Source organism: Equus asinus, chromosome 10 (assembly GCF_041296235.1).
Source record: "Equus asinus isolate D_3611 breed Donkey chromosome 10, EquAss-T2T_v2, whole genome shotgun sequence".
NCBI classification, from domain to species: domain Eukaryota; kingdom Metazoa; phylum Chordata; class Mammalia; order Perissodactyla; family Equidae; genus Equus; species Equus asinus.
Window position 1 is genome coordinate 20,206,538 of NC_091799.1, and position 22,214 is coordinate 20,228,751.

The window sequence follows — 22,214 nt, forward strand, 5'->3', positions numbered from 1 at the left end:
TTCAGGAGGTTGGTGGTAGGAATGGTATTTAGAATTTTGGGTGTTTAATTATACCCATTTTTGGAAGGCTAAACTTAGTGAGTGACAGATCATTAAAAAGGAAAAAGGTGTGGCATTGTTCCAGGAAAAGTTCTTCGTTGAAAATTACAGGCCCCAATTCCAGCCAACTTAAGCAGAAAAGGAATTTACTGAAAGGTTGTCAGGTACCTCACAGCATTGATGGAAAAACTGGAGAATCTGGTTTAGAAAACAAGCAGGAACCAAGGGAATCAAACAATCTGGAATTACTGCCATGGTCATACCACTGGCGGACCTTGGTTGAGGATGCCTGATTAAGGGTATTGCCGTGGTCTCAGTATTTGTGTTCCCCCAAATTCCTGTGTTGAAATCCTAGCCCCCAAAGGTAATGATCTTACTAGGTGGAGCCTTTGGGAGGTGCTTAAGTTATGAGAGTGGAACCTCCTGGGATTAGTGCCATATAAAAGAGGCTCCGGAGAGGTCCCTAAACCCCGTTCTACTATGTGAGGATACAGGTGTGCAGCCCGGAAGAGAGCCCTCACCTGACCATGCTGGCACCCTGATCTCAGGCTTCCAGCCCCAGAACTGTGAGAAATACATTTGTGTTGTTTATAAGCCATACAATCTGTGGCATTTTGTTATTATAGCAGCCCAAATGAGCTAAGACAGATGTTGATGCTGCCGTTTCTGATCGCTGGTATTACATCTGCTGGAGAAATGACTTCTGAACTTATCATTTATTATGTGAGTCACTGGCTCTGTCTCAAAGACCTTTAAAAATATTGCTGTGGCTGCTACGTCAAGAATGAAGTAAGGAGTTCAATAGCGGAAATGGGGAGAACCAGTCATGAGGCCCCAGTATAAATGATAGTAACTTAGATTAGGATAGTGACAGTGGAGATGAAAAGAAATGGACAGATTCATGAAATAGCCCGTTGGGTTGCTACCAAAATTTTTGTCTTGGGAAAAATTCTTTTTCTTCTTCTTCCTCCTCCTCTTCTCTTATATCTGTTTCTCATTTTTCTTTCTTGAATTCCAGACCTTTCTAGAGACCTTGATGCATTCTTATCTTGCACAGGGCAGTGCGACTTATCTAGAGGATATGTCATAAAATCCTGCAGTGTTCATCATTTGTTCTTTAAAAGAATATTTCTAAGCTACTGTGTACACTATGGTACTGAAAGGGATTGCTGTGGGTAGTCGTTGTAGAATCAAGTTCAAGTCTAGACACTCAGAAATGATTCCTTTCTTCCAGGGCACTGCATGATTGCCGGCTGGGCCGACCAACCTTTTTCTAGGTGTGGATAATTGAGACGGCGTGATCTCACTTTCATCTAAACTTGTTTCCTCAAGACTTGTTAGTCCTTAGACTCATAGTCTTTTACATATTGGTTGCTTGAAATAGGCCAAATGCATATCCACTATTTTAAAAAGTAGTGAGAAAGAAAATGATATCTTTTAAAAAAGCCTTTTAAGACAGTGATTTTCAAATGGAACTAATTATCAGAAATGGCTTAAAATAGTTTTAAGAAATACAGAATCCCAGCCCTCCTGAATCACAGTGTCTGAAGTAAGTCCCAGAAATCTTTATTTAAAAAAAAGTAAACATTCCAGGATAATCAGCCAGGTTTAGGAACTGTAGCTTTATGCTATTTAGACCAGCTTAACTCTTCACTGGGAGAGTTAATTAAATTCTTCTTTCTTAATGGGAGGGATCCATTATAAATAACTATTTCGATTTCTCAGTTTGATTTTAAAATATGGCATTTGTCTCATCTTTCAGATTGGTTTCATAAGATTATAAATAGTTTTTCAGGGGTAGTAGAGGTGGATTCCATTAATTTTTCTCTTACTCTGTGGCTATTTTGTAATTATACAATTTTAATTTCACCTCCGTAAGTATAAGAAACTTACTCTCTATACAAGAATATAGCCCACCAAACTTCAGCTTCAAACAAGTTTGTATAAAAACAGCTAGATCACTGCTTCTTAAACCTAACATGTGCACAGATCACCTGGAGAGCTTGTTAAGGGGCAGATTCTGATTTAGTAGGTCGGGGTGTGTCCTGAGGTTCGGCATTTCTAATACGCTCTAGGGTGATGCTGAGGCTGCTGGTCTGCGGATCTTATTTTGAGAGGCTAGATGCTAATTGTATTCTCCTTTGAGCTTTCCTCTTGAAGAGTTACTCTGCTCTGGGGCATGTCGTAGGACTGTTTAGTTTGACCAAAGGTTCAGTAGTACATTTTAAGAAGATAGGATTATATAACCTTTTAATGCTTTTTCCCATATTCTTGGAGGTCATAGTACTATATATAGCCTAAGGTTTTTAATTTCAGGCTTTGGAACTGAATAAAAGAAGTGTCAGAAGCAGTTTAGTTTTCATTGAATCATTAAATCTGCAGCAGCAAACTGGTTTATCTACTTGGAGTAGTCTGAACTACAAGTAGAGTATTAGTAACTGAATTAAGAATAAGAAAGAAAAAGATACAGTGTTGAAAATTCTTATTAGATATGCAGGGTATACGTACGGATTGGGGAATTTGTGTTTTGCCAAATTGAGAGTGCATTGGATAAGATGTATGATATGCTAGAGCAGTGGTTCTTAGTGGGGGTGATTTTACGTCCCAGGGCACATTTGGTAGTATCTGGAGACATTTTTAGTTGTCGTGACACTAGGGTGGTGGTGGTGCTACCGGTATCTAGTGGGTAGAGGCCAGGGATGCTGCTAAACACTTCACAGTGAGCAAGACAGCCCCCTGCCACAAAGAATTACTTGACCCGAAATGTCAGTAGCACCAAGATTGAGAAACCATATGTAGAGAATTCTCATAAGTACTAGATTAATTTTTTAATTGAAAATAATACAGAAAATACGTATAGAAAATAATCATCCATATTCCCACCAAATTTAACTAATGTTAACGTTTTTTCATATTTTACTTTAGACTTTTGGTTTAAGACATATCACTCTTTTATTTTTGGGAAGATAACATGATTATTCTTTTGAATTCAAATAATGTAGAAAGTTCAAGGATGAAAGTAGTGAAGCTATCCCAAATCTCACCACCCAGAAATAATCATCGTTAACACCAGGTGACCATTATCCCAGATAGCTTTCCATGCATATATACAGATAGAAGAACAGAGAGAAATGCTTTTGTAAAATTGGAACCATATTGTAGATGAAGTAAAAAATCCTTTTTCTTATGAAAAACTTAAAGAAAATTAAATAGAATAATTAACTCCCATGTACTCATCACTGAGCTTCCACAATCATGAATTCAGGCCCAATCTTATTTCATCTGTATCCATACCCACTCACCTGCCCCTGAGTATTTTGAAGCAAATCCCAGACAGCACATCATTTCATCTATAAATATTTCAGTACCTGTCTCTAAAATGTGAGGACTCTTTCTTTGAGCCATTATCAACACAATTATTAGTGTCCCTGATTGATTCATTCTCTCTCTCCTTCTTCTCTCTCTCATTATGTTTTCTTCCAAATTGAGTTTTTTGTTTCTAATAAGATTACACATATGAAAGAGAAATAATTCCACAAAGAAAGGAAATGGATGCTGAGTAGGCCAAAACAAAAGCGATCTGCCACAAATATATTTTGTAAATTTTGTTTTTTCTTTCTAGAATGTCTTAATCTATTTGACAGTGCTGTGTAAAATAATGAATTACTTTATTTCTCGTTTTTCCTATGTTCACTTTTCAAGCTGCCTTTCTCATCTTTTCCAATATTTCTCTGAGATACCTTCCTGCTTTGGTATCTCATGCTGTAACAATGGCCTCAGGGAACTATTAGCAGGAAAGTACCTGCAGGAATCATTTAACTGGTGGTTCGCTTCTTGAGGACGAGGAGCAAGTTTTATCATCTTTCTGCCTGATGCCATTACCATGTCCTCAATATTTGTTGGATGCTTGTTATTAATCTTGAGGGAATTGTGCCAATATTGATTGGTATATTAATTGAAACCATTTATTTACAACCAAAAATTGTGTGCTCATTTAGCTCTAACGTATGAGCATGCAGGAAAATATAAATCAGATGTTCACCTCTGGTACCTGCATATATGCACAGCCTCCATATAAAGAGATGAAGCAGGGAGTTCTCCTTCCTCTGCTCACATTCTCTCCCTTCTTCCACCACTTACTTATAGGGTGACCGTATGTCTTGGTTTGCCTAATACAGTCTCAGTTTTTGCACAGTCTTAATGTAATTATTAATAGTGTCCCATTTCATTCACGGAATTGTCCCAGTTTAAATGGTAAGTTAAATGGTAGCCCTACTTAGATGACATTTAATGTGTGTCCACTCTCTTCTGCATGCTTCACATACATTCTCATTTAATCTTCATGACCATCCTAAGAAGTAGATCCTATTATTTTCCCCATTTTACATGTGGGAAATTTGGGGTACAAAGAGGTTAAGTAACTTGGCTAAAATCCTACAGGTGTATTTGAAGAGTGAGTGGCAGAGCCAGGATGTGAGTGCAGGCAGTTTGGTGCCAGTGCTGTTAACCACTCTCCCCTGTTGCCTCTATGCTGGTCCCAAATCTCTCTTTGTAGAATACGTGCTGATCTACTAGGAGTCTCCTGATAATTAATCTGCATCTTTTTGTATCAGAAGCCTGGCAAAAGCTTTGGCAATTTGAGGCATTTCTTTGTCTTCAGAAAATACTTGTAGGTTTCTCATGTACCACTCTGTCAATCTGGTGATGGACTTCTTTCTCTGAAGGTTGAACATTTACCCTTTTTTTCCTTCCCCAAATCCCCAGTGCATAGTTGTATATTCTAGTTATAAGTCCTTCTAGTTCTATGTGAGCTGCTGCCACAGCATGGCTACTAACAGACAAGTGATATGATTCCGCCACCAGGAAATGAACTGAGCCACTGAAGTGGTGAGAGCGCTGAACTTTAACCACTAGGCCATCAGGGCTGGCTCGCAGCACAGGGTTTCGTCGGTTCGAATCCTGGGCATGGACATGGCACTGCTCATCAAGCCATGCTGAGGTGGCGTCCCACATGCCACAACTAAAAATACACAACTATGTACCAGGGGGCTTTGGGGAGAAAAAGGAAAAATAAAATCTTTAAAAAAAAAAAAAAAAAGACTTGATCAACCCCCAGGAGAGGAGGACTCCGTCCGATGTCCTCTTGGGAGAAATCCTCCATCAGCAGATTGCTATTTTTGTTATGATGTTATATCGTCATCGCCATGGCACTTTTGACCCTCTAGGTGCATTTTAAGCACCAACAACAGATGGAACTCCTCAGCAGCAAAGAATTTAATTTTTTTAATATGAAAGCCTGGGGTTATTTGATTTTTTTTTAACCTTTTTAGTTTAAAGTCTATTGATAGACACAAGGTCTTTTCCTTCATAAAAACATTGTCTACTTTTATTATAATTGCACTTGCCTTTTTTTTCTTTTTTACTTGATATCTTAGTAATAAAGAATGGTTATCTTTGAAATGTAGAATTTATCACGACAGCCTGGTGAGGTAGGGCAGTGTTCCTTATCCTCCCTTTGCGAATGAGGAAACCGAATTAGGCTGAACTGTTCGCTGTGCCTTTGGGGAAAATGCACCATGGGGACTTGCACTTGGGTCTTCAGAATCCAGATCCAGTGTATGTCACATGGCCTTATTTTAACTTATTAGATTAAAAAAAATCTTATCAATGGCAAGATAAAGAAGAACACTGAAAACTGTGGTTATCTCACATTATAACTCCTTTTTAATGAGCATCATTATAGAATCTAAGTCACCATAATTAGTCTGTTTCCATTTCTCAGTTGACAGGCATATTAACACCACTTTGATGACTATAGACCCAATAAATTCTACTGAAAGGGAAGTCCTGCCGGGGCTGCAGTTGGCTCATATGGTGGCTGTGTGCAAATTAGAAGAAGGCGGTCTCTCTAGGTGGATGGGTCAGTCAGACAAGGCATACCTGCGAGGGGCGCGTTCAGCCCACACTGGGATGCTAGGCTGGGGGAATGAGTGTCTTTCAGTCTCTCCTCTCCCTCTTTTATGTAGTGCTCAAAAAGGAGCAGCCATGGGGCTGGCCCCGTGGCCGAGTGGTTAAGTTCGCGCATTCCGCTGCAGGCGGCCCAGTGTTTCGTTAGTTTGAATCCTGGGCGCAGACATGGCACTGCTCATCAGACCATGCTGAGGCAGCGTCCCACATGCCGCAACTAGAAGAACCCACAACGAAGAATACACAACTATGTACCGGGGAGGCTTTGGGGAGAAAAAGGAAAAAATAAAATCTTTAAAAAAAAAAAAAAAAGGAGCAGCCATGAATCCTGTTTCTATTTATTTATGAGGCTCTGGGGTTTTTTGGTGTTGTATTTATAGACAAAACATCTTGTTCCTCAGTCCACCACATATGTACCTGCCTCAACATCTTGTACTTGTTCCCTCCACCTGGAGCCTGGACCCCCTGATCTTTACTTGGCTCACTCCTGCACTTCCTCCACGTCTTTGCTCAAATGTTACCTTGTCAGGTGTCACCTCACCTACTCTTAACTAAGATACTGCCCCCAGCCATACACTCTCCCTTCCTTCTGTATTTTCTTCCTGGTACTCCTTACCACTTGGGATATTATATTTATTTTATTTTATTTTTCTCTCTCCACTAGAAAGTATGCTCTGTGAAAGCACAGATTTTGCCTGTTTGGTTCACTGCTGTACTCAGCACCTAGAAAAGTACCTGGCATGTAGGAGGCGCCCGGTCAGTGTCTGTTGAATGAATGAACTAACCTTGGACTGTTTGTTTTGTGATTGACAGAATAAATGACCAGTTTTAATATTTGCTACCTTTTACTGACTATGTATCTACACTTTCTGGACTATAATATTATGAATATTGTCTAATCAAATCTTGCTATACTGTATGAGGGGGAAGTAGTATACTCCCCATTTGGAGTTGAAGAAATCCCAAAGTTTAGAAAAGTAAATAATATCCCCAAAGTCAAATATCTAGTAATTAGAATCATTCCTTGATAGGTAGATCTGATAACCAAAGTTCATTTCTTAAAAATTGCTTTGGTGGTTCTTTTGGGTCTTGTAATTTTTTTCAAAGAAGGATTTTCAATTACTGGGAGTAAAAACCTTAAAAATACTATTAACTATGTTTTAAGGGGAAGGAGAGGTAGGGCCCATGGGATTTGGAGCATTGGGATAACAAGATCAGACAACCCTGTTCTGTAATCTTTGCATTCTTGTCTGAGTGGGCTGACTTTGAGGGTCCTATGGGAAGAAGAGCGTGACTTTAGAGTCCTTTTCCAACTGTGGACTCTGGACAGATAACTTATCTTCCCCTCTACAGTTCGGGAACAATTCCGACCTTATGGGGCTGTGAAGATGACAAACGTATAGAAGATGCCTGGCATGGTTCCTGACGATTGGGAGTTGATTTCTCCTGTCCCTGCCCTTTTCTTCTTTCAGCTGCAAGTGACTAGAAATCCAAGTTGTTGAGGAGTGATTTCTTTTCTTGATAACTTCCCTCTAGATAAGTAATCCCGCCTTTTAAGCTGTTTTCTGGTAATATGTAGGCCATCAAGTTACCTTTTATAATTTGCATGTCATTTTGTTTATCATTTTAATTCCAGGAGTAATTCATGTGCTTTGTAAGTGTTGTGCACATATTCCCCTCACAAACTTTTGGTTTAATTCATGCTTTTGTAATTGAATGTTGCATGAAAACTGTTAATAATTAGGAAGCCCTCTTTACTTTGTTCCCCGCGTCTTTCTCCCCGTGTTCCATGAAATGGCAATTTTTGAAAGTCACCGACACTGCATGTTTGCTAACTCATGTAGATTTGGATGCTTACTAGAATTTCTTAAGCACTGTCTTATAACTTCTGTGATTGTCACCATGTCAACAGAATGGTAGTCATGCACAGACGCAAAGAATAGGGTTTCCTCAACTAATGAGTAATTGAGGTAGATAAAAAACAGGCCTTTTTATATGAAGATACTTTCTCTATGAAATTAGATTAAACAATATAGCATTTAACTACCAACTGTGAAAAACTATTTACTGAGAAGTGAGGAGCAAGATTTAAAAGAAGTGTAACTAACTTCCAGCTTAAAAATGGCTGAGGCTCCTTTTCAATTAAATGCTGATCTCTCCCTCTTAATACCTTATTATTTGCCATATAGTGAAGCATTAAAAAGGCTCATTATTTAAACATTAATTATTGATTTAACTGGAAGGTATGTAATTTAAAGATTAATTAATTTAACCTCACATAATGATATAACCGAGTTGGGAGGGGTTCTAGGAGTATAAGTGAACAAATTCCTTATTTGTCATTATAGAAAATCTGTAATGTCAAAAATGGATGAATCAAGCAGTTGCAAGAAAAGCTTCTGAGATAGGACTATAGGGAAGCTATTAGGTGAAACAGCCAGAAGAGTTGAAAGTTGTTGATGCTGGTGAAAGAAAGGAGAGCCAGTGTTTCTTTCTCTTTGGATGAAAAGTTTGTTTTCTTTCTTCTCCTTCCAGCTTATTGCAGACAAAACATGCAGTTTAGGAAAGCAAAATTGTCATGGTATAGATCCTAAATATCTTTTAATGGGTTATTATTTTTTTTTAATTCTGCTTAATACAAATCAGGCATGACCCAACATTTGCATGACTAACAGCCTTCTCTCAGAGTATGCTAAGATGTTGGTTTTGGGTGGCCCCAGATGATTTTCATGTTGTCTGTTTTGTCCTCCTAAAAAATAAAACAACTAATTATTTTACCAGTAAAATGAGTTTATTCAGGAATAGCAGAGGAATTGCAATTTGGGATAAGCAAGCTATAGCAAAAACCATAGGCAAGTCCAGCAAACAAAGGAGAGGAACGTTACTTTGTGGAGAAAAAGGAGGAAGTTGGGAGGGGTTGTTTTGAACGAAAGTCCATTGGAGGACAGCAAGAGTTCAGGGGCTGACGGTTTCCCATTGGCTGGGCTTGTTGGGCAAGGAGAATTCTCACTGCTGGAGTTTGTAGTTGACATGTTTCTGTCGGGGTCTCTAATTGACATCAAATGACAGTGGGTGACAGCTCCCCCTTCTGGCCTCCTGACTCGGTTTATGAGGTCTCCTTTATTCTTTTTCACATTTTCCCTTTTGATCAAGATCTTGCTCCAGAAGCATTGCTAGTCAAGAGTTAAGTTTTCTGGATTCAGTTGCCTTTGTTCCTCAGTACCATAAAGGACCTTCTTAGGTGTCATGTCCTACGTTGCAGGGAAAGTGTACAGACTGTAAACCTATTAAGGTCACTTTTGAGTAATGAGGAGGGGTGGAAGGAAGAACTCTCAGGCATTCTCATCTAAAGTCTATATCTTATCAAGGTTGTAAGTGTTGGACATCACCTTGAAGTGTTGAGCATCCCATTATCGGGTACATCGATTTTATAAAGATTTGACTGGCAACAGATACAAAACAAAAATAATAATGCAAAACAGAATTAAAAGTAACATGACTTCCAAATTGTATGATGGTTCCAAATCAGGAGCCCATACCTGAAGGTAACCAGCTAAATAGATCGAAAGACCGTGTGGCTTAGGTGAAAATTGTTGGAGCCAATGTGCTTGTTACTTAATTTTATGCAATTGTTTCTCTTTCCCCAGAGGAGTTAGAAAATAGAACGGTGAATACAGCAAGAGCCCACTCAAACTGAAAGAATTGACCGAATGCTTTGGGAAGACACAGTGCAGGAATAAACCTGAAGCAACAGCTGATGAACTTTTTGCAAAAATAGCAAAACTTCGCAGACGTATTAAAACAGTTTTGTTATCTCAGAAGAGTTGTTTGGAACCAAATGTGTTATCCAGTAATACAGCCTGTAAGGTTGCAAGATCAGAGACGTGAATTTGGATAAGAATCCTGTCAGTTAATAGTCAGATGAAAGAAAGATTCGGGGGGCCAGCCCCATGGCCGAGTGGTTAAGTTCGCACGCTCTGCTTTGGCAGCCCAGGATTTCACCGGTTCGGATCCTGGACATATACGTGGCACTGCTTGTCAGGTCATGCTGAGGTGGCATCCCACATGGCACAACCAGAGGCACTCACGACTAGAATATATAACTATACTGGGGGGCTTTGGGGAGAAGAAGAAGAAAAAAAAGATTGGCAACCAATGTTAGCTCAAGGCCAATCTTAAAAAATAAAAAAAGTGAATTCTGAAGCTTCTAATCCTTCAGAAAAAGCAGGTGAAAGGATTGATTTGTCGTGGGATCATGATGAGGCCATGTCTGAAAGGCCGTAGTTGAAAGAACAGGTTTCCCCCTCTTGCAGGGGATTGAGAAGTGCAGACAAGATTGTTGTCTGTCCAAGGAAGAGAGGGAGAAAATAAAGTCAGAACAACAGTAAGAAAAGGATGTACAGGCCTGGTCCTGACATCCTGGGAAAGCTGTCTCATCAGATGTCTTCTGCTTCAATTCCAGAAAGCCTTTACTTTCAGGTCACAGATGGTGTGCAGTCAGAGTTTGATGCTTTCCTTAGACATGATACATGAATCCAAGAGTATGTTCCCTGAAGTTTGGCGGCATAAGGTTTGGTTAGCAGGACCTGATAGAGAAGCCTTTCTGGTGAGGATGAAGACGCTTTCTGGAGATGTCTTTTCTAGTAGATGAGATCTCCAGGTTGCAAGGAGTGAAATTTTTTTTTTAAGTATGCTTTTTTTTTTTTTTTTTTTTTAGTGAGGAAGATTGGCCCTGAGCTAACTTCTGTTGCCAGTCTTCCTGTTTTTTTTTTCCCTCCCCAAAGCCCCAGTACATAGTTGTATATCCTAGTTGCAGGTCATTCTAGTTCTTCCATGTGGGATGCTGCCACAGCCTGGCTTGATGAGTGGTGTATAGGTCTGTGTCCAGGATCCAAACTGACAAACCTCGGGCCACCGAAGTGGAACAGGCAAACTGAACCGCTTAGCCACGGGGCCACCCAGGCATGTTGTTTAAGGTCTTCATTTCCCAGGAGCATACTGTGAAAAGATTGTTCTACCAAAGCATGGCTATTTTTAATAGAAGCAGTCAGACCTTTATAATATTGAAGTGTGTCTCCATTTATCAGCTGCATATCAAGAGAGGCAGGGGCCAGGAGCATTGGATGTCCTGTGGCTCTCTCAAAGGGTGAGAGCTTATGAGTTCCAAAGAGGATGGAGCTGAGATTTAGAAGGACTAATAGCAATGCTTTTGGCCAAGACATTCAGAGGGTTTCAAAAAGTTTTGCCAGTTGAGTCTCAATAGTATCATTAATGTATGCGACTAACCCTGAGGATTGAGGATGGTAAGCACAGTGAAAATATTCTGAAACTGGCCAAACAGCACAGACTTATTGAAGTACCTGACCAATAAAATGGGTTTCCCAATCACTATGAAGTAGAGGTTCCCCAGGCAGGGGTAATCTTTGTAACAGAATTTTATCCACAAAAGAAGCAATGGCCTGTCTACAAGGGAAATCTTCGGTCCAGTGAGACAACATACAAAACATGACTAAAACATATTTATAGCCATGAGACGGGGGAAGCTGTATGAAATCCATTTGCTAAACCTCGAATGGCCCATCAGGCAATTCCAAATTTTCAGGAACAGTGAGAACAGGTTTCTCTGGATTGTATTTTGGACAGGTGGGATAAGCGAGGTGGGCGGTTTTTGCAGCCTCATTAATATTTCCCCACCAGTATTGCTTCATGAACACTGTCATTTTGTCAGCAGACCAATGGTTTAAACATGTACAGTGGTAGGGAGTGGGAGTTTCAGAATTTCTGGTAAGACCGGATTGTTGTTTGGCCCAAATAGAGTTCTCTTTTTTTATTGAGCCAATAGTTATTAGATTTCCACTATTATTTTTCCTTTTCTGGGGCCCAGTATTGGGCATCTTTAGTCAATTTTTCCAAATGATCATCTGAGGAAACATTCTTTTGGACCATGACAGAGGCTTGGCTGTTTGTTTCCTTGAGAGCAGCGTTTTTGGCAGAAATATCAGTGAGCTGTGGTTTCCTTTAGCCTCTAGGGAGTCAGGTTTGGAATGCCCAGGGATCTTAATAGTAGTCCCGGCAGCTGGCAAGAGTACGGCATCTAATAGATTCTGGATTAGAGGTAAGGAAACTTGGCTGTTTCCATAGCATCCCAAAGTCGTGGGCTACCCCAGAGGCATACCAACTATTGGTATAAATGTTTGTCCTTTGCCTTTGGCTAAAATACAAGCCCCAGCAAGAGTGTATAATTCAGCCTGTAGGGCCGAAGTAGCCAAAGGTAAAGCTGCTGCCTCTATGACATCAAAAGCAGTTGCAGGGGCCAGCCCAGTGGCGTAGCGGTTAAGTTCCTACACTCCACTTTGGTGGCCCAGGGTTCACTGTTCAGGTCCCGGGCGTGGACTTACACACCACTTGTCAAGCCATGCTGTGGCAGGCATCCCACATATAAAATAGAGGAAGATGGGCACAGATGTTAGCTCAGGGCCAATCTTCCTTACCAAAAAAGAGGAGGATTGATGGTGGATGTTAGCTCAGGGCTAATCTTCCTCAGGAAAAAAAAAAAAAGTTGCAAAAACACACCCAGCATGAACATTTACCATTCTCATCCTTTAAATAGGAACCATCAGTAAACCGTGAAAAATCTGCATTGGTTAGAGGAATTTTCTGAAAATTATTTTTGGGAGTCAAATGGTGATCTGTCACTGTTAAGCAGTCATGAGGAGTTTCATCACTGAAGGAGGGAGAAGAGGAACAGGGTTGAGGTTATTACAAGGAGAAAGAGTTACGTGAGGAGAAGGGGTTCCTAGGAGGTGAGACGACTGACTGAAAGGTGTTGAGTGTGAGGGGAATTTAGAAGGGCTTCTGCATGGGGCTCAAAGATGGTTCAGGGGATTCTATGACTGTTTCTTCGGTGGCCTTAACCAAAAGGGCAGTGGCAGGAATGGCTCTAAGACAAGGGTGCTACCCTGGGGCCACAGGATCCAGTTGTTGGCTGTAATACCCTTTGGGTCAATGATGGTCCCCGTGTTTTTGGGTGAGTACTTCAAGGGCATTCTCGTCCGTCTCATCTACAGAGAGGAAAAAGGGAAGCTGATTTGGATCTCCAAGGGCAAGGAGCTTTATTAAGCTTCTCGTCAAGGTTCCAAAGGCTGTGTCATCCTGATCTCCCCAAATAATACAGTCAAGTTTGTTGTTTTTTAGTCATACATAGCGGCTAGGCCCTAGGAGAGAAATTGGGAGATAGCTAGCTCAAGAAAACCTTGTAATTGGCACTTAGTTTTAGGTTTTGGGAAGTTCAGGATGCCATAAAGCCTGCCTGAATCCAAATGTTGTCCTTGTTCTGAGATCAGATCCCCTGAATATCAAACCTGAGATGGAGCAAACTGCAATTTTTCTTTGGGAACTTTATGTCCCTTTAAGGCCAAAAATTTTAACAAGTTGATGCTGGCTTCCTGGAAAGAGGTTTGAGAGGGGAGCAGGGAAGCAAATCATGTATGTATTGTAACAAAGTAGAGCCTGCAGAAAACTTTGTCATCCAGATCAGCTTTTAAGGTTTGTGAAAAGTAAGAGGGACTTTCTGTAAAGCCCTGGGGCATTGCCCTTCTTCCCAAGTGAAAGCAAAAAGATATTGGCTAGTCTTATCACCTGGAGTACTAAAAAATGCACGGCATAGACCAATTACAGTGAAAATTTGCTTTCAGTAGGGTAGGAGTTTAAGAGCAACAGGGTTCCGAGGGATAACAATGTTATTTATTGCTCAGAGGTCCTGGACAAACGTCCGTCTCCAGCCATTGGGTTTTCTCACAGGTAAGATAGGGTATTACAGGGACTAGTACAGGGGATAATGTGGCCCTGGGCCTTGGAATTTATTATGGGCTTGATGCCTTGAAGAGCTTCTTTATTTATAGGGTATTGATTAGTTCTGGGGAGAGGTTTTGAGGGCTATATTTGAATCTTGATGGGAGGTGCACCATGGATTCTGCCAATAACAGTTGAAGATTTTGCCCATAAAGAGGGTGGTGTTGAATCAGTAGAGACAAATGATCAGTGTCCCTAGACTCAGCTCGAGTGCCATCAGAGATGGAGCAAATAGAAGATGTCAGAGAGTCATTTAATTCACCTGGTTGGCTATTTTGATTGCTATTGTCAAATTCTAGAATTGTTTCCCTCTTTTGGGAGAAAGAAATTCCAGCATGATACTTTTCTAAATCTCGGCCTAATAAATGAATAGGGACAAAGGAACTAAGGAGAAACGGACGAGTGTCTCTCAAAGGGCCTAAACAAAAGGGAATAGGTTCAGAGGCAGGAAACTGTTGAGGTTTATTAGAGACCCCCACTATTTGAACCATTTTAGTGCTCCAAGGCAAGGGCCGCTGTATGGCACTGAGATTGAGCACTAAGAATGTAGCTCCGGTGTCAGTAAGGACGGAGGGAGATTTATTCCCAATCTGGAGAGTTCTTTCTCCGAGCTGATTAAGAGGGAGGGTTGGGAGGAGCCCCGTCGGTGGGAGTAGGAGGATATTGGAATGGCCAGCTAGAGGCCTGAAGGCGCCTGGAATGCTTAGGGTTGTAAGAATCTTTTTTCCAATGCCCCTGGCTTTTTACAATAATAGCAGAAACCAGGAGGGTTTTGTTTTTGTTTAGGGGCCTCCATTTGTTGGAGTCGAAAATTAGGAATTTTGGTGGTCTTCCTTTTAGTTGAATCATCTAGGGTGTGAGCAAATTGATTTGCCAAATTCCATTCCATCCTGGTCCTTTTAACTCAAAGAAAGATCCCAGTTCAGCCTGTTAATAAACGTGGAGTTAAAGCCCAACCGAGTGGATTCAGCATCTAAAGGAAGATCAGAATTTTCCTTAAACACAGTTTGGAGTCGATTGTAACAGTCATGAACAGAGTCATTAAGTTTTTGTGTGCAAGCCGCCTGAATTTTGCTCCATTCAGCAGACTTAGGAAAAGCTACTGTAATTGCTCAGTGGAGTTCTCCAGCGTGTGTTCTAGCATTTTGCCAAAAGTTAGGGGTTTGTTTTTCTAAATCCCTTTCAGGATGTTCTCTTCGGGCAAGTTTCATCCAGTGTTGGGCCTGACCCTCACCAACAAGCATGTGGACTAACAGCGTGTGATGTTAATCTGAGAAACCAGGTTGGTAAGTTTGAACAACTGTGTTAAATTCTTCAGCAAACCTATGGGGGTCCTCCTTACTTTAGGGAAGTCTTTACTGTGGCTCACAATGCAGCCTTAGTCCAGGGAACATAAGAAGTTTGGGGTTTATTTGGATCCTCAGAAGACTTCTGCCACACGTCCAGGGACAAAGAAAATGAGGGAGGGAAAGAGAGGCCTCAGTAGACGTTTTGTTTTTCTTTAATTGTTTGTTTGCCTCAGTTAATCTAAAAATTGCATTTTGCAAAGAGACAATTTTAGAATGCTGTTAACATTGGAAGCCTCAAGATACCAATCGAAATAGGCATCCCATTCAGTTTTTCCAATTTTAGAGCCATGGCTGTCCAATTTAGTTTTGAGAAAAGTAAGTTTGGGGAGGTGGAAAGCTCCCCGTAATGGCCATCGATGTTCTAAATTACGTTTGGTTAACTCAGTCCATTTAGTTAGAAATGTACATGAGGAGGGACCCCAGTTTTTAAATAGAAAACCAGCTGGGGTCCCTGAACAGTGGGGGGCACCCTCAAAGCATTTAGATGACTGGGATCTCATTTCTCGGAGGTTTTTCTCTAGAACAAAAGAAAAATTCCTAAACAGCCTGATTCCTTTGGAATGCTAGCATACTTCCAATAGAAATTATACCAAACGAGTACTCACAAAAAGGAAAACCCTTTCCAACAGAAAGGACGAAGGCTTTAGACAGAAAAGCCAAAGGCTTTATAAAAAAAAAAAAATACTGATCTTGAATAAAGCCTGGAGAGCTCAAGACGCAAAGAGCCGAAGCTCACATCCAGGGTCAATGAGGAAGGAGTGTGATCGACGGACTCAGTGGGTGTGACACCTGTTTGCTTGCCACCCTTGGAGTTGTTGGGGTCTTCTCTAGATCCCACTTCCTTGGCACCAAGTAATGTTGTCTTAAAAAATGAAACAGCTAGTTATTTTACCAGCAAAATGGGTTTATTCGGGAATAGCAGAGGAGTTGCAATTCGGGACAAGCAAGCTATAGCAAAAACCATAGGCAAGTCCAGCAAACAAAGGAGAGGAACGTTACTTTACGGAGGAAAAGGAGGAAGTTGGGAGGGGTTGTTTTGAACAAAAGTCCATTGGAGGACAGCGAGAGTTCAGAGTGCTGACGGTTTCCCATTGGCTGGGCTTATTGGGCAAGGAGAATTCTTACTGCTGGAGTCTGTAGTTGACATGTTTCTTTTGAGGTCTGTAATTGATGTCCAGTGGCAGTAGATGAGGGCTTCGCCTTCTGGCCTCCCGACTCCACGTTCAAGGAGATTTCCTTGATTCCTTTTCATAGTTTTTAGTGTACTCTGCATAGACCTTTGGCAGCGGCTGCTGCGGTCATCTTTGTGTGTGATTAAGAAGAAGTCGTGTGCCCTGCTGTTTACATGCTGAGTAGGAGTGATGTCTTGTTGGTTGTGATTGAGGCTCTTGTCTGAATTTCTTGTTCTCTTTTGAGTTTTTGTGTTAGGAATAAACGGCTGTTTAAATTCAACTACATTGTACTTGACTGCTGCCTCTGTGGGTTTTCCGCCGGGGACAGTTTTTATGAATTGTTAGCTATAGGCTGCTTCAGGTCATGTTTCCTCCCGTCATTCTCCAGGGTACCTATTTTTGATGCTTTCCTTCATTTTGTATATTTTTGTGTTTCCTGCCCCATTAGTTTCATAAATAGATCTTGCATGAGTCTGGTTGATAGTCATCCTTTTTTGCTGACGGACTGACTAACTGCCTTTCTTCCCTTTCACTGCAGTGCTTTCTGTTAGGCTGTGTGCTATGTCTCAGTTGAAGAATTTGCATATTTGTTTGTGTTAGGTAAACACGTCTCTTTCTCCACATTTGGTTGGCAAAATGATATCTTTATAGTCTCCTGACCAGATGACCTTCTGGCTGTATGTATGTCACTGCTGCTCCATCCCCTTGCTCCTTTGGCTTCCTTTTCGTAAACTCTCTTTGCCCTCAATTCATTCAGTTTCTTTATACATTGAACAATGAGAAGTTTGGTGCCTATGCATTCTCTTATAATTATTATAGCATGTAGTTTACGTTCAATCCCATGTTGGAATAAGTCAGAAAAATTATTTTCAGAAAATAATTTGTATATAATTCATGATAGCTTTATGCTGTCTTTGATAATGAAGATGCTTTGCACACTCTTTGGTAAGGACCAGCTTTTTTTTTTTTTTTTAATATTTTATTTTTCGTTTTTCTCCCAAAGCCCCCTGGTACATAGTTGTGTATTTCTAGTTGTAGGTCCTTCTAGTTGTGGCATGTGGGATGCTGCCTCAGCGTGACCTGATGAGCAGTGCCATGTCTGCACCCAGGATCTGAACCAGTGAGACCCTGGGCCGCTGAAGTGGAGCGCGCGAACTTGACCACTCGGCCACGGGGCCAGCCCCAGAACCAGCTTTTGAGCACTGCCATTTGTTCATATTGTAGGAACGCCATCTGCACAGGGCAGTAGCTGCTTCCTCCTTTTATACTGAATATGACAAAATCATCGTCATCACCCCCCAAACACACACACATTCAGCATTTTTTGTACTTGATATTTTTCAGTTTATGCGTTTTTGAGTGCATCTAAAACAGTTTTACAACTAATAATTTTAGAATAATTTACAGGGAAATTTTACATTCATTAGCTCATTTTATTGTCCAGTAGCGTTATGAGGTATCTGTTATTAATATTCCATTTTTATAGCTGAGAAAACATGTGTGACACTTTCTTATGTTGACGCTTAATTATACAGCCGTTCTGTCTCTTTACATTACTTGTAAAAAATCCGAGTGCATAACAAAATGATCTCTTTTCAACTATGTGATTTCTATAAATACCTTCTCTTCTTTGTCAGAATTAATTTTTATTATATTTTGGTTTCATTTCCTATGTACTTCTTTTCTCAGCCTGTTTCCCTTTTCTGATCACAGAGCCATTCCCTGTATTTTTGAAACATCACTAAACTGCAGAGTAATAATGGTGGTGATATTATGCATTTTATAGTGTTTTCAGACTTCTTTCACACCTAAATCTTGTTCTGTCTTCACAACAGTTACCTGAGACAGGCAGGACAAGTGTAAATTACTTGTTTGTGAATTAAAAACCTGCAACTCAGAGTGTTGGCTCAGGTTGTTTTGTTGTTTACCATCACGTAACTAGGAAGTGTCGGGACCAGGAACGCTTGGCTTCTGTCCTGGTCCAGGCCCTTCCCACTGCCGTAAGACTCTGCATTGTGCTCCCTGATAGAACGTAATACACCCTTGTATCATAGTCTCTCCAGGTTTCTTTCATACTTTCGGATTGCCAACCACTTACTCAGGATCGAATCCAGAGTACCAGTTTCTGTTGTTGCTTTGTCAAAAGACTTCCTGTAGAAAGGAGTTGTCAGCAAGACAGGTCAGTGATTTGCCAGATGCTCTATATCGAGCAGAACAAGTCTTTGAGCAGTTGTGCCCACTCGTTGCTCCTTTGCTTGTGTGCCCATCTGGTAACCTGTGTTGGGACTCTGCCGTCTGTAGATTGGTTTCCTAGGGCTGCCGTAACAGATTACCACAAACAGCGGCTGAAAACAACCAGATTGGTGCTCCCACACTTAGGAGGCCAGAAGTCCAAAATCAAGGTGTTGGCAGAGTTGATTCCCGTATAGAAGCTCAGAGGGAGAATCTGTTCCGTGTCTCTTCCCTAGCTTTTGGTGGTTGCCAGCAATCCTTGGCATTCCTTGGCTTACAGCTGCATGATTCCAATGTCTGTCTCCTTCTTCATATGGCTGTGTTCCCTCTGTGTGTCTTCCCAAGATGTTCTTCTCTCTATGTGTGTCTGTCTCTGCGTCTCTTCTCGGCTTATAAGGACACTGGCCACGTTGGATTAAGGACTCACTGCATTTCAGTGTGACCCCGTGTTAACTTACTTCTTAATTACATCTGCAGATACCCTATTTCCAAATAAGGTCACATTCACAGGGACAAGGGGTTAGGACTTCAACATATTTTGTGGGGGGTGGGAGGGGAGGGACACAATTCAACCCACAACAATGTATGTCCTTTTCTTTCTGTCTACTTCTATTCTTTTTTTTTTTTCAGAGTGAATAGGGGTTTGTTTATTTATTTAATTTTTGTTGAGTTAATGAGAGTTTACAATCGTGTGAAATTTCAGTTGTACATTATTGTCTGTCAGTCGTGTTGTAGGTGCAACCCTTCACCCTTTGTGCCCCCCCCACCCCACCTTTCCCCTGATAGCCACTAATCTGTTCTCTTTGTCCACATTTTTAAGTTCCTTATATGAGTGGAGTCATACAGAGATTGTCCTTCTCTATCTGGCTTATTTCACTTAACATAATTCCCTCAAGGTCCATCCATGTTGTTGCAAATGAGACGATTTTGTTCTTTTTTACGGCTGAGTAGTATTCCATTGTGTATGTATACCACATCTTCTTTATCCAATCATCTGTTGATGGGCACTTAGGTTGCTTCCACGTCTTGGCTATTGTAAGTAATGCTCCAGTGAACATTGGGGTGCATGGGACTTTTGGAATTGCTGACTTCAAGCTCTTTGGATAGATACCCAGTAGTGGGATAGCTGGATCATATGGTAGTTCTATTTTTAATTTTTTGAGGAATCTCCATACTGTTTTCCATAGTGGCTGCACCAGTTTGCATTCCCACCAGCAGTGTATGAGGGTTCCTTTTTCTCCACAACCTCTCCAACATTTGTTACTATTTCTTTTAGTTATTTTTGTCATTGTAATGGGTGTAAGGTGATATCTTAGTGTAGTTTTGATTTGCATTTCCCTGATGATCAGCGATGATCATCTTTTCATTTGCCTGTTGGCCATCTGTATATCTTCTTTGGAGAAATGTCTGTTCGTGTCTCCTGCCCATTTTTTGATCGGGTTGTTTGATTTTTTGTTGTTGAGTTGTGTGAGTTCTTTATATATTATGGCTATTAAGCCTTTGTCAGATGTATGACTTGCAATTTTTTTTCCCAGTTAGTGGGTAGTTTTTTTGTTTCAATCCTATTTTCCTTTGCCTTGAAGAAGCTCTTTAGTCTGATGAAGTCCCATTTGTTTATTCTTTCTGTTGTTTCCCTTGTCTGAGAAGACATGGTGTCCGAAAAGATCCTTTTAATGCTGATGTCAAAGAGTGTACTGCCTACATTTTCTTCTAGAAGGCTTATGGTTTCAGCTCTCACCTTTAGGTCTTTGATCCATTTTGAGTTTATTTTGGTGAATGGTGAAAAAGAATGGTCAATTTTCATTCCTTTACATGTTGCTTTCCAGTTTTCCCAGCACCATTTGTTGAAAAGACTTTCTTTTCTCCAATGTATGCCCTCAGCTCCTTTGTCGAAGATTAGCTGTCCATAGATGTATGGTTTTGTTTCTGGGCTTTCAATTCTGTTCCATTGATCTGTGCACCTGTTTTTGTACCAGTACCATGCTGTTTTGATTACTGTAGCTTTGTAGTATGTTTTGAAGGCAGGGATTGTGATGCCTCCAGCTGTGTTCTTTTTTCTCAGGATTGCTTTAGCAATTCGGGGTCTTTTGTTGCCCCATATGAATTTTAGGATTCTTTGTTCTATTTCTGTGAAGAATGTCATTGGGCTTCTGATTGGGACGGCGTTGAATCTGTAGATTGCTTTAGGTAGAATGGACATTTTAACTATGTTTATTCTTCCAATCCATGTACATAGAATGTCTTTCCATCTCTATGTCGTCATCCATTTCTTTCAGAAAAGCCTTGTAATTTTCATTATATAGGTCTTTCACTTCCTTAGTTAAGTTCGCCCCGAGGTATTTTATTCCTTTTGTTGCGATTGTGAATGGCATTGTGTTCTTGAGTTCTTTTTCTGTTAGTTCGTTATTAGAGTATAGAAATGCAACTGATTTTTGTAAGTTGATTTTGTACCCTGCAACTATGCTGTGGGTGTTGATTACTTCTAAAGGTTTTCTAATGGATTCTTTGGGGTTTTCTATATATAAGATCATGTCGTCTGCAAACAGCGAGAGTTTTACTTCTTCCCTCCCTATTTGGGTTCCTTTTATTTCCTTTTCTTGCCTGATTGCTCTGGCCAAAACCTCCAGTACTATGTTAAATAAGAGTGGTGATAGAGGGCATCCTTGTCTCATTCCTGTTTTCAGGGGGATGGTGCTCAGTTTTTGCCCACTGAGTATGATGTTGCCTGTGGGTTTGTCGTATATGGCCTTTATTATGTTGAGGTAGTTCCCTTCTATGCCCGTTTTCTTCAGAGTTTTTATCATAAATGGCTGTTGGATCTTGTCAAATGCTTTCTCTGCATCCATTGAGATGATCATGTGGTTTTTATTCCTCAATTTGTTGATGTGGTGTATCACATTGATTGATTTGCAGATGTTGAACCATCCCTGTGTCCCTGGTATGAATCCCACTTGATCATGATGTATGATCCTTTTGATGAATTGCTGAATTTGGGTTGCCAAAATTTTGTTGAGAAATTTTTTTTTTTTTTAAGATTTTTTTATTTTTCCTTTTTCTTCCCAAAGCCCCCTGGTACATAGTTGTATATTCTTCGTTGTGGGTCCTTCTAGTTGTGGCACGTGGGACGCTGCCTCAGCGTGGCTTGATGAGCAGTGCCATGTCCGCGCCCAGGATTCGAACCAACGAAACACTGGGCCGCCTGCAGCGGAGTGCGCGAACTTAACCACTTGGCCACAGGGCCAGCCCCATTGTTGAGAATTTTTGCATCTATGTTCATCAGAAGTATTGGCCTGTAGTTCTCCTTTTTCATGCTGTCCTTGTCAGGCTTTTGTATTAGCGTGATGTTGGCCTCATAGAATGTATTACGAAGTGTTCCATCCTCCCTAATTTTGTGGAATAGCCTGAAAAGGATAGGTATTAAATCCTCTCTGAAAGTTTGGTAGAATTCCCCAGGAAAGCCATCTGGTCCTGGGGTTTTATTCTTTGGGATGCTTTTGATTGCTGTTTCAATCTCTTTCCTTGTGATTGGTCTGTTCAAATTGTCTGCTTCTTCTTGACTAAGCTTTGGGAGATTGTAGGAGTCCAAGAATTTATCCATTTCCTC

At 40.7% G+C, this 22,214-nt stretch overlaps 1 protein-coding gene across 5 annotated transcripts in view; it reads left to right on the top strand.

The window, feature by feature from the left end:
- SCAI (suppressor of cancer cell invasion) overlaps positions 1 to 22,214 on the top strand; it is a 143,403-nt gene that overhangs the window by 42,109 nt on the left and 79,080 nt on the right. The window contains exon 3 of one of the 5 annotated variants that reach the window (XM_044778786.2): positions 15,044 to 15,143. The exons of 3 other annotated variants lie outside the window; for them this stretch is intronic. The gene's annotated coding sequence lies outside the window, so the exon portion shown is untranslated. The remainder of the gene's footprint in view (positions 1 to 15,043; positions 15,144 to 22,214) is intronic. One more of the 5 variants, XM_044778785.2, reaches the window with a different exon arrangement.